Raw genomic sequence first — 10,170 nt, forward strand, 5'->3', positions numbered from 1 at the left:
CCCACCCCCATCTCCCAAGTGCTAGGATTAAAGACAAGCACCACCACTGCCCAGCTAGTCTCAGTTTCTATAATTTTGTTATTTCATGTGACTTGCTTTGCTGTCGTTGAGACAGGATCTTACCATGTACCCCTGGCTGAACTGAAATTCATAATAGAGACAAGACTTGCAACTCACAGAGATCCATCTGCCTTTGCCTCCCCAGTACTAGAATTAAAGGAATGTGCCATCATGCTCAGCTTTTGTGGCTACTTTTTTCTATCCCCATAATTCTGTTTCTACTATCCAAGTGATATGTATCATTGGTTTGTTCTGTTTCCACTGAATATCTATGGTTTATTTAGCCAATCTTTTGAAAGACATCTGGATTGTTTAGTCTGTGGATACTATGAATAAAGTTCCTGTGAACAAACTTGTGGTTTTTTGTATAAAGACAAATTTTCATTTCTCTGGAAGGAGTGCACCCGGTGATTTGTATGATTGATGATTAATTTTGGAAAAACCAACAAACTGACTTCCATAGTGGCTAGACTATTTTTGATGAGAGTATTTTGTGTTTCATCATCAATACTACTAAATTGCTTTCAAAAAGTATTTGCACTACAGGGCTGGAGAGATGCCCCCATGATTAAGAGCATTTGTTCTTGTTCCCAGCTCCCACAGAGTGGTTCACAGCTGTCTATAACTCCAGTTTCAGGTGATCTGGTCCTCTCTTGGCTGCTGGGGGAACCAGGCAAGCTCACAGTACACATGCATACGTGTGCAAAAACACTCATACACATAGAATAAGAACAAATCCCTTTTTAAAAAAGTACTGTGCATAGCCAGGCGTTGGTGGCACATGCCTTTAGTCCCAGCACTCGGGAGGCAGAGCCAGGCGGATCTTTGTGAGTTCAAGGCCAGCCTGGTCTACAGAGCGAGATCCAGGAAAGGTGCAAAGCTACACAGAGAAACCTTGTCTTGAAAAAGAAAGTACTGTGCTAGCTGGGTAGTGGCAGCACACACCTTTAATCTCAGCACTCAGGAGGCAGAGGCAGGCAGATCTCTGTGAGTTTGAGTTCTCTACAGATCTCTACCGAATGAGTTCCAGGACAGCCAGGACTGTTGCGCAGAGAAACCCTGTCTCAAAAAACAAAAAAAGTACTGTGCTAAGATGCATCACAACCAAAAATGTAAGAATAAAAATGGAGGGCCTCATGGATTCACCACTCCTCTCAGAGGACTTTCCAGGTAGTTAAAAGTTGATGGGAGGAAAGGAAAGACATGTTTCTTCAGTGGTGTAGTGGTAAGATGCTCATGTTCCCTTAAACAGCCCTAATGAAGTTCATTGAATCATTTGCACAAATACAGAAAAGCAGAAGGGCAGCTAGGTGGGAAGAGGAAGAGGACTAGTGGGATAGTGTGCTGCCTAGTTTTAGGTTAACTTGACACAAGCTAGAGTCATTGGAGAGAAGGGAGCCTCCATTGAGAAACTGCCTCTATAAGGTCAGGCTGTAGGCAAGCCTGTATATCATCTTCTTAATTAGTGATTGATGGAGGAGGGCCCATTATGGGTTGATGCAGAGGTCATGGAGGAGTGTTATTTATTGGCTTGCTCTCCATGGCTTGCTTAGCCTGCTTTCTTATAGAACCCAGGACTACCAGCCCGGGGGTGTCCCTAACCACAATAGGCTGGGCCCTTTCTCATCAATCACTAATTTAAAAAAAATGTCCTATAGGCATGCCTGCAGCCTGATCTTAGGGAGGCATTTTTTCAATTGAGGTGTCCTCCTCAGACGACTTTAGCTTGTTTCAAGTTGACATAAAACTAGCCAGGACAGCCACCATGCCTGGTTTATGGAAATGGAACCTAGGACATTGTGCATACAAGGCAAATTATCTTACCAGCTCAACAACATCCCCAGCCATATCTTTGCCATTTGAGAGATTGCTTTCTAACAGTGATTATTATAATCTATCTAGGGACTTTCTCCAGCCTGCCTTTAATTAAGCTAACAGACTCTGAGCACTTGGTTCCCATCTCTCTTCATTTCCTCCCAAAGATTGAGGGCTAGATTCTTTCATCCAGCCTCAGTGGGACCTTGGAAGTTATTTTTAGCTGAATCCTGTATAACAAATATGATTCTAGGAGACCTAGTTTTGTGATTAGTAACCTCTTATTGAATGTTGTGTTCATGAATGTCATAGTCAAGATAATCGTCATCCTTACTGATCAGTAATGAAACTAACAAACATTGGGGAGTCTAAGGTTGGTTTGGCAAGTTTTAGCCAGATTTTGCTAAGAACCACATGTCTGTGAATTCTTAATGGGCATCAGAAATATAAAGTGAGTAAGAAATCTTTAAATACATATCCTTAAAATAAAAGGAATCTGTGGTATGAGAACACTGCCCAAGTTCAAGCTGTGGCTTGTTTTCTATGTGTTATTTATCCTAACCCATTTGCTTCCCTTGCGGGCGGTTAGTTTACTGGTTTCTCCTCATTTGCCTGGACTTCTAGACATTCAGTCCTCGGGATCCCATCCCGCCCCCCCCCCCCCCCCCAACCCTTTTCCCTGTACTTTCTCCATTACCATTATCTAGTTGATCTGCTTCATATTTATATTACTTTAATTTAAAAAATTGGTCATTACTGTGTGAGTGTGGCCACACGAATGCCATGGCGTGAATGTGAAGGTTGGAGAACAACTTTAAGCAGGCAATTCTCCTACTGTCTGTTCTGAGGAGCTTGGGTCAGGCAAGCATACTCTCCCCCACCCCCCTGAGCCATCTCCCCTGCTCTGATCTGTTTCCAAGGAGACACTGTATGCATTTCTCAGGGCTCCAGCAGGGATGTCTCTTAGCCCCACATATGTGTATCTGTCTATCCACACTGCCATTTGGATGTCTGCTAGGCATCTGTGGTGGTTTGAATAGGTTTGGCCCCCATCGACTCAAGTGTTTGAATGCTGGATCCATAGGGAGTGGCACTATTAGCAGGTGTGGCCTTGCTGGAGTAGGTGTGGTGTGGGAGTCTGGCTCCAACCTGCCCCCACATTTAGAAGGGTTCTTAGGTGGAGGAGTAGGTTGGAGCTGGACTCCCAGCATGCTCCCACAGTGTGGCATTGTTGGAGGAGGTGTGTCAGTGGGGGCATGCTTTGAGGTCTCAGATGCTCAAGCCACACCTGCCCAGTGTGGCAGTCTCTTCCTGCTTCCTGTGGATCAAGATGTAGAACTCTCAGCTCCTTTTCCAGCATTTATCTGCCTGCACACCACTATGCTTCCCGCCATGATAACTGACTAAACCTCTGAACTGTAAGCCAGCCCCAATTAAATGCTTTCCTTTATAAGAGTTGGAAAACAAAAAAAGTTGCTGTGGTCATGGTGTCTCTTCACAGCAATAGAAGCCCTAAGACAGCATCTAAAACCTAGGGCTACATCCAAACTTTAGATATTCTATTACAAAGTGGCCCCAATTTACTAAATGGCAACTATGTCCCTCTAGTTGTTACATCAAAAATCTGCCCCCAGCCCCATAGTGGGGATTGAATGCAGGGCCAGAGGCATGCTAGGCAGTGTGTATCTCCAACTCAGTGTAAAAATCCTTGCAGTTCCTGACTCCCTTTTCTCATAGACTCCTTTACTGCATCAGCTTTTCTAGATTTTTCCAGAATCTTACCACACATCCACTACCTTTCTGATGCAGGCCACCATCACTTTTGGTGGCTCTTTTTATTATAATAACTTCCTGCCTGGACTCCCTTCCAGATGGGCCTCCTGGTCTAGTCTCCACAGCACAAGTGACACAGTACTCATCAGGTCACAGCTGTGCCTAAACTTCCCAGTGGATGCCTATTTCAGCTTTACGATGGCTCCCTGGCCCAGCATAACCTGGTTATCCAACCACACACTCTCGCTGGCCTCCACTCCTCAGTCCCTCTCTGACTGTTCCTGCTACTCAGGGCTCCTTCTGCTTAGAATGCTGCATGGGATCCTCCCTCCCTTGAGTCAGGTTCCTTATCCCCCGTCACTTTCACACAGAGGCCTTCTCTGGTGACCTTACTTAAAATTGTAAAACAAAACACAAAACCCTCCTCTGACTCTATTTCCTGACTTATTTTTCGATCACCTCCAAACAGGCTGTAGCGTCTGGCTTGTTTATGTGTCTGTATTCTTCCCACCAGGAAACAAGCCCTATGAGAAGAAGAACTTTATAGGGGTGAGGTGGTTGTCCGTCACCTATTCTTCCTGCCTCCAACAGTGCCTGATACATAATGAGTGCCCAATAGACCTTTTAAAATGAATGAATGACTTCCAGTTTGTGCTGAGACTAAGGAGCAAGTCTGGCTGTGGATAGAAATATAAAGGTGGATTGTTTTTAAGAGGTAAATTTAACTCTGACACCATTCATGTAAAAGCCATTTGGAGCCTAGGGCAGGTGCAAGTGAGTAAAGCCATTGCCTGGCATACACAATCCCTGGGTTTGATTCTCCAGATGCACAGAAATAAACACATAAATAGATAAATGCTATTTTTAAGTTATATTTTCATATTTTCTCTCTCTCTGGCTCGAAATACTAGGATCAAGCCTAGTACCTCATACATGATGCTAGGCGAGGGCTCAACGTTTGATCGGTGGTAGTGGTGTGTGTTCCTAAATATATAAAAACAACTTGCTCAGTCTGTATAATGTTACTTGTATGTATGTTTTCAATTCTGACCATTTGGTTTTTCTGTTGTTTGCTTGTTTTGAGACAGGGTCTCTCTATGTAGCCCTGGCTGTCCTGGAGCTCTTTTATATAGACAAGGCTGGCCTCGAACTCACAGAGATCTGCCTCTGCTTCCTAAATTCTGGGACTAAAGATGTGCAGCACCACACCTGACCTTGACCATTTGGTGTGGAAGAGTATTTCTCCTTCTCTCAGCATTCCCTAACTAGGGTCTAGTTCTTTGTCTGGGGTTGGGGGCTCATGGACTTGGCCTCTTCCATGTTAGCATGCCAATTGGGGTCATCCTTGTTCACGTCATGTTTAGGCAGCCACATTGGTGAGACTGCATGGATGTAGCTTCTCTCACTTTCCTAGGAGGCACCACCTCACGGCAAACTCCCTGTTCCTCTTACAGTCTTTCCGCCCACTCTTCTGCAATGAGCCCTGAATCTTAGGCACAGGAGTTGTGGATGTATCAGCCGGTACTGGGCTCCACAACTACATTTTGATCAGTTGTGGGTTTCTGAGTGGTCCCCATCTATTACAAAGAGAAATTACCTTGTTGAGGGGTAAGAATTACACTTATCTGTAGGTGTTAGGATAAGTAATTAGAATGTAGTTAGGGATTATGCTGGTTTAGTAAATTGGTGGTTGTAGATTCTCCTCCAAGATCCATGACTTCATTAGTTCCAAATAGTTAGCTAAGTTTCCAGTACCAGGCTTTAGTTCCCTCCTGTTGAGCGGGCCTTAGGTCCAATTAGAGAGCTGTTGGTTACCACTAAGGAATGGGTGTCAACTGCTGCACCCTTAGGATCATTGTGCTCCACAGGTGTCATAGCTGAGTAGGAGTGTTGGCTGCTTCCCTCCTTTGGAAGCTTGTATGACCTTCTGGTACCATGAAGGCTAGTCCTCAGGGAGGAGACTTTTAGGACAGCGCCAGGGTCCTCTGAGTCCTACATCCAAAGTGCATGGTGTCATCAGTGATGGGGATTCAACTTTCCAGAATGTCTTAATTCATTTCTATTGCTGTGAAGAGGCACCATGACCCCTACAACTTTTTTTTTAAAGATTTATTTATTTATTATGTATACAGTGACCTGCATGTATGCTTGCAGGCCAGAAGAGGGCACCAGATCTCATTACAGACGGTTGTGAGCCACCATCGCTCTTAACCACTGAGCTATCTCTCTAGCCCCAACCCTTTTAACGCTAATAAAGGAAGGTGTTTAACTGGGGCTTGGTTATAGTTTCAGAAATTTAGTTCATTATTATCAGCATGGTGGCAGTCATGGTGCTGGAGAAGGAGCTGAGAGTTCTATATCCAGATCCAAGAGCAGCAGGAAGAGAGAGCCACTGGGCCTGGCTTAGGCTTTTGAAATCTCAAAGCCCGCCCCTAGTGACACACTTCCTCCACCAAGGCCACACCTTCTGAAGTAGTGCCACTCTCTGATGACTAACCATTCAAGTATATGAGCCTATGGGGGCCATTCTTATTCAAACTGCTATACAGAGGCAGGGTTGTTGTTTTGTTTTGTTTTTTTCCAAAGCTTCCCTGATTAGCAACCAAGTTGTGATCTTCCAGCCTCAGCCTTCTGAATAGCTGTGCCGCTAGGCCCAGCTCGTTAATGTTCTTTATTAATTATGAAAAGTATAGCCACTGGGAGCTGCAGGGTATCTAAATGCAGTTTCAAACAGCGTTAAGTAGGTAAGCAGTGCTCATAAACAGCCGTTCCCCTCACCTCTCTCTCACTGTAAGGACAACTGAATGAACAAGTTGCTTTATGGATATGTGTGCTTTGTTGGCTCATGGGATCCTCACATTCAGCTTACCGAGAATGAAAATCTATCTATACACTTGGATTTTATAAAGTGCATAAGCAGTATTAAGACTGTATTGAGGCTGTTCTTGCAGAGAACCCAGTTTTAGTTCCCAGCACATACATGGTGGCTCCCAACCACTTGTAGGTATACATGTGGGTCACATACATACACAGAGACAAAAATACTCATAAAATATGGTTGGGGATTTAGCTCAGTGGTAGAGCGCTTGCCTAGCAAGCACAAGGCCCTGGGTTCGATCCTCAGCTCAATATATATGTATATGTATATGTATATGTATATGTATATATGCATATATGTATATATACATATATATATGTATATATATATATACGTGTATATATATATATATGCATGCTGTGGGATGTCTTTCTGTATGTTGTGAATATGTGTTGCTCTGATTGGTTGATAAATAAAGGTGCATTGGCCTATGGCAAGCCAGCCTAAAGGCAGATGGGAAATCCAAGCAGACATATGAAGAGAAGAAAGGAGAGGAGAGAGACACCAGCCACCACCAAAGGAGCAGCAAGATGTCAGCAGACTGGTAATGCCATGGCCACATGGCAACTTATAGATTAATAGAAATAGGTTAAGTTATAAGAGCTAGCTAGCAAAAAGCCTGCCATAGGCCATACAATTAGTAATTAATATTAAGCCTCTGAATGATTATTTTGTTTGTTTGTTTGTTTTGTTTTGTTTTGTTTTGTTTTTTCGAGACAGGGTTTCTCAGTGTAGTTTTGGTGCCTGTCCTGGATCTCCTCTGTAGACCAGGCTTGCCTTGAACTCACAGAGATCCACCTGGCTCTGCCTCCCAAGTCCTGGGATTAAAGGCGTGTGCCACTGCTGCCCATCAAATGATTATTTTATAAGCAGCTGAGGGATTGTAGTGCTGGCTGGGCAGGCTGGGCCAGGACCGGAGAAACCTTCCAGCTACAAAAATAAATACATCTAATTTTTTAAAAGACCAGTTCTTTCTATAGTATATCAGACTCTGTATTTACTACCTATTTCTCTACGGTGTAGAATATAGTCTTAGCATTCATATCTGAAAATGAATCTAGTTTTCTAAGTTTGGGGCTGGGCCTTCTTTCCATTTCCCTTTCCGTTATGAGGTTGATGAATCAACCTCTCAAGTCTACCTTCCAAATCACATGTCTGGCACTGTGTCTTGGTGCTTAATAAGTGCCTTTGTTATTGTTGAAGTCTTGGCTTAGGTATAATGTTTAATGTGGAAACTTCCAACAATGCACAAAAGTAGAAGAAAATAGCTCATTAGATCTCCAAGAGACTACTCTTGTTTTATCTCAATCACCACCCACCAAGATCACTTTGAAACAAACCATAAATAGTACGTTATTCATTTTTTAATATTACAATATATGTTTCTAGAGAATAAGGACTTTAAAAAATAACTACAAAATCACCACAGAGCTGGAGAGGTGGCTCAGACATTAAGAGCATTTGTTGTTCTTATCTTGTTCTTGGGAGGACCTGGCTTTGGTTCCCAGCATGCACATGGCTGCTCACAACCACCTGGAACTCAAGTTCCAGGGGATCTAATTCCCTCTCTAACAGCCATGGGTGCTACAGACACACAGTGCACAGACATGCATGTAGGCAAAAACAAACACATAAAATAAAAATCTTAAAAAAAAAAATACAACTAGCCGGGTGGCGGTGGCAAACACCTTTAATCTCAGCACTTGGGAGGCAGAGCCAGGCGGATCTCTGTGAGTTCCAGGCCAGCCTGGTCTACAGAAGGAGATCCAGGACAGGCACCAAAGCTACACAGAGAAACCCTGTCTCGAAAAACCAATTTAAAAAAATAAAAATAAAAAAAAAACCAAAATGTGATCATCAGAACCAGTGATTCCTAAATATTACCAAATGTCCAGATAAAGTGGTGATGCATGCCTTTAGGCCTACAGAGTGAGTTCCAGGACAGCTAAAGCCACACAGAGAAACCCTATCTTGAAAATAATCAAAACTAAAACATATCGGTTTCCACAATTGTCACATAAGTGGGTTGTTCTGTTTGGGTAGTGTTTTTTATTATTGTTTATTTTTATTTTATGTGCATTGATGTTTTGCCTGCATGTATGTCTGTGTGAGGGTGTCGTATCCCCTGGAACTGGAGTTACAGACAGTTGTGAGCTGCCACGTGGGTGCTGGGAATTGAACCTGAGTTCTTTGGAAGAACAGCCAGTGCTCTTACCTGCTGAGCCCTCTCTCCAGTCCCTTGGGTAGTGATTTTGCTTTGTTTGCTTTGCTTTGGTTCTTTTGGAGGGTTTCAGTGACAGGATCTCATTCTGTAACCCAGACTGACCTGGAACTCAAGACAACTCTTTTGACTCACTCTAAGTGCTGGACATATGAGCCATCACATCTGGCTGATCTTTTAAAAAATTGTTTTTTAAATCTGTATTTTGATAGCTTACTTAAGCTTTCATATTTATTAAAAGTGTAAATAAGGCATGAGAAGAAATTTTGGCATAAGTATATTCACTGCAGTGTTGTTTAGAAGAAAGAATCAGATGAGAAGAGGATTCCAAAAGGGACCCAACAATGGAACACAAGACAGCAATTTAGATTGTATCATTAATAAAAGGGTATTGTTAAGTCAGAAAATCAGGTTCCAGTCCTTCTTCCCACTTTTGGTAATAAACCATGTGTGTATCTCATATACCTATTTCTGAAAGATGTGAAAACTAGTGATTTTAATTCCCTCTTATTTTTTTTTATTAACTACAGTGTTCTGCCTGCATACTGGAAGAGGGCACCAGATCTCATTATAGATAGCTGCTGGGAATTCAACTCAGGACCCCTGGAAGGGCAGCTGGCGCTCTTAACCTCTGGGCCCTCTCTCCAGGCCTCCTCCCATCTTAATTTTTACAATGAAGTACTCACATATTTCTACAGTGACTGTGTGTGGCTTGTGTTAAGAAAAAGTTATTAAACTAACATAGCTGGCTAGGTATGGTGGTGCACTCCTTTAATCCCAGCACTTGGAAGGCAGAGGCAGGTAGAGCTCTGTGAGGTCAAGGTCTATAGAATGGGTTCCAGGCCAGCCACCGTGTCCTAGTGAAACCCCATCTAAAAGAGAGAAGCGGCCAGACAAAACTAAGACAGCACAGGCTCATCCACTTGGTTGGTTGGTGGATTTCCTACACGCAGCTAGTTATACTTGGCTGTGCTTTGTTCTGACCATGCCTTGCCCTCCTGCTTTGAGAGGAGTCCTTGTGAGGCATGAAGAGGCATGAGCCATAAAGGGTTGCGCCCTCACCTGCTCAGCTGGCTCACGGGCATACAGCTGCACAAAGGGTCATTCATGCAGCTGCTGTTCACCACCACGACGATGGCTCATGATCTCAGGCAGACTTCCAGTGCCATCTTGAGAAGGTGAGAAGCATAAGTGGTTCAGGACTCTTCCATTTAAAGGCAGGGAAACTGAGTCACAAAGAATCTGCCTTTTCCTCCCTTGCTGCCCTTCAGGTTGGTCTTAGAGTTTTAGGCTAGACAACTGAAACTGTTCCTGACTGGGTGGTGATGTCTCAGATCTCTTCTGAGTTTCAACATCTTAGTGTGGGCGTGTGAGGGGCAGGGCCCCGTGTTTGGCCCAAGGGGTGCTTAATCCTGCCCGTGTG

This window comes from Onychomys torridus, chromosome 9 (genome assembly GCF_903995425.1).
Source record: "Onychomys torridus chromosome 9, mOncTor1.1, whole genome shotgun sequence".
In the NCBI taxonomy this organism is placed as follows: domain Eukaryota; kingdom Metazoa; phylum Chordata; class Mammalia; order Rodentia; family Cricetidae; genus Onychomys; species Onychomys torridus.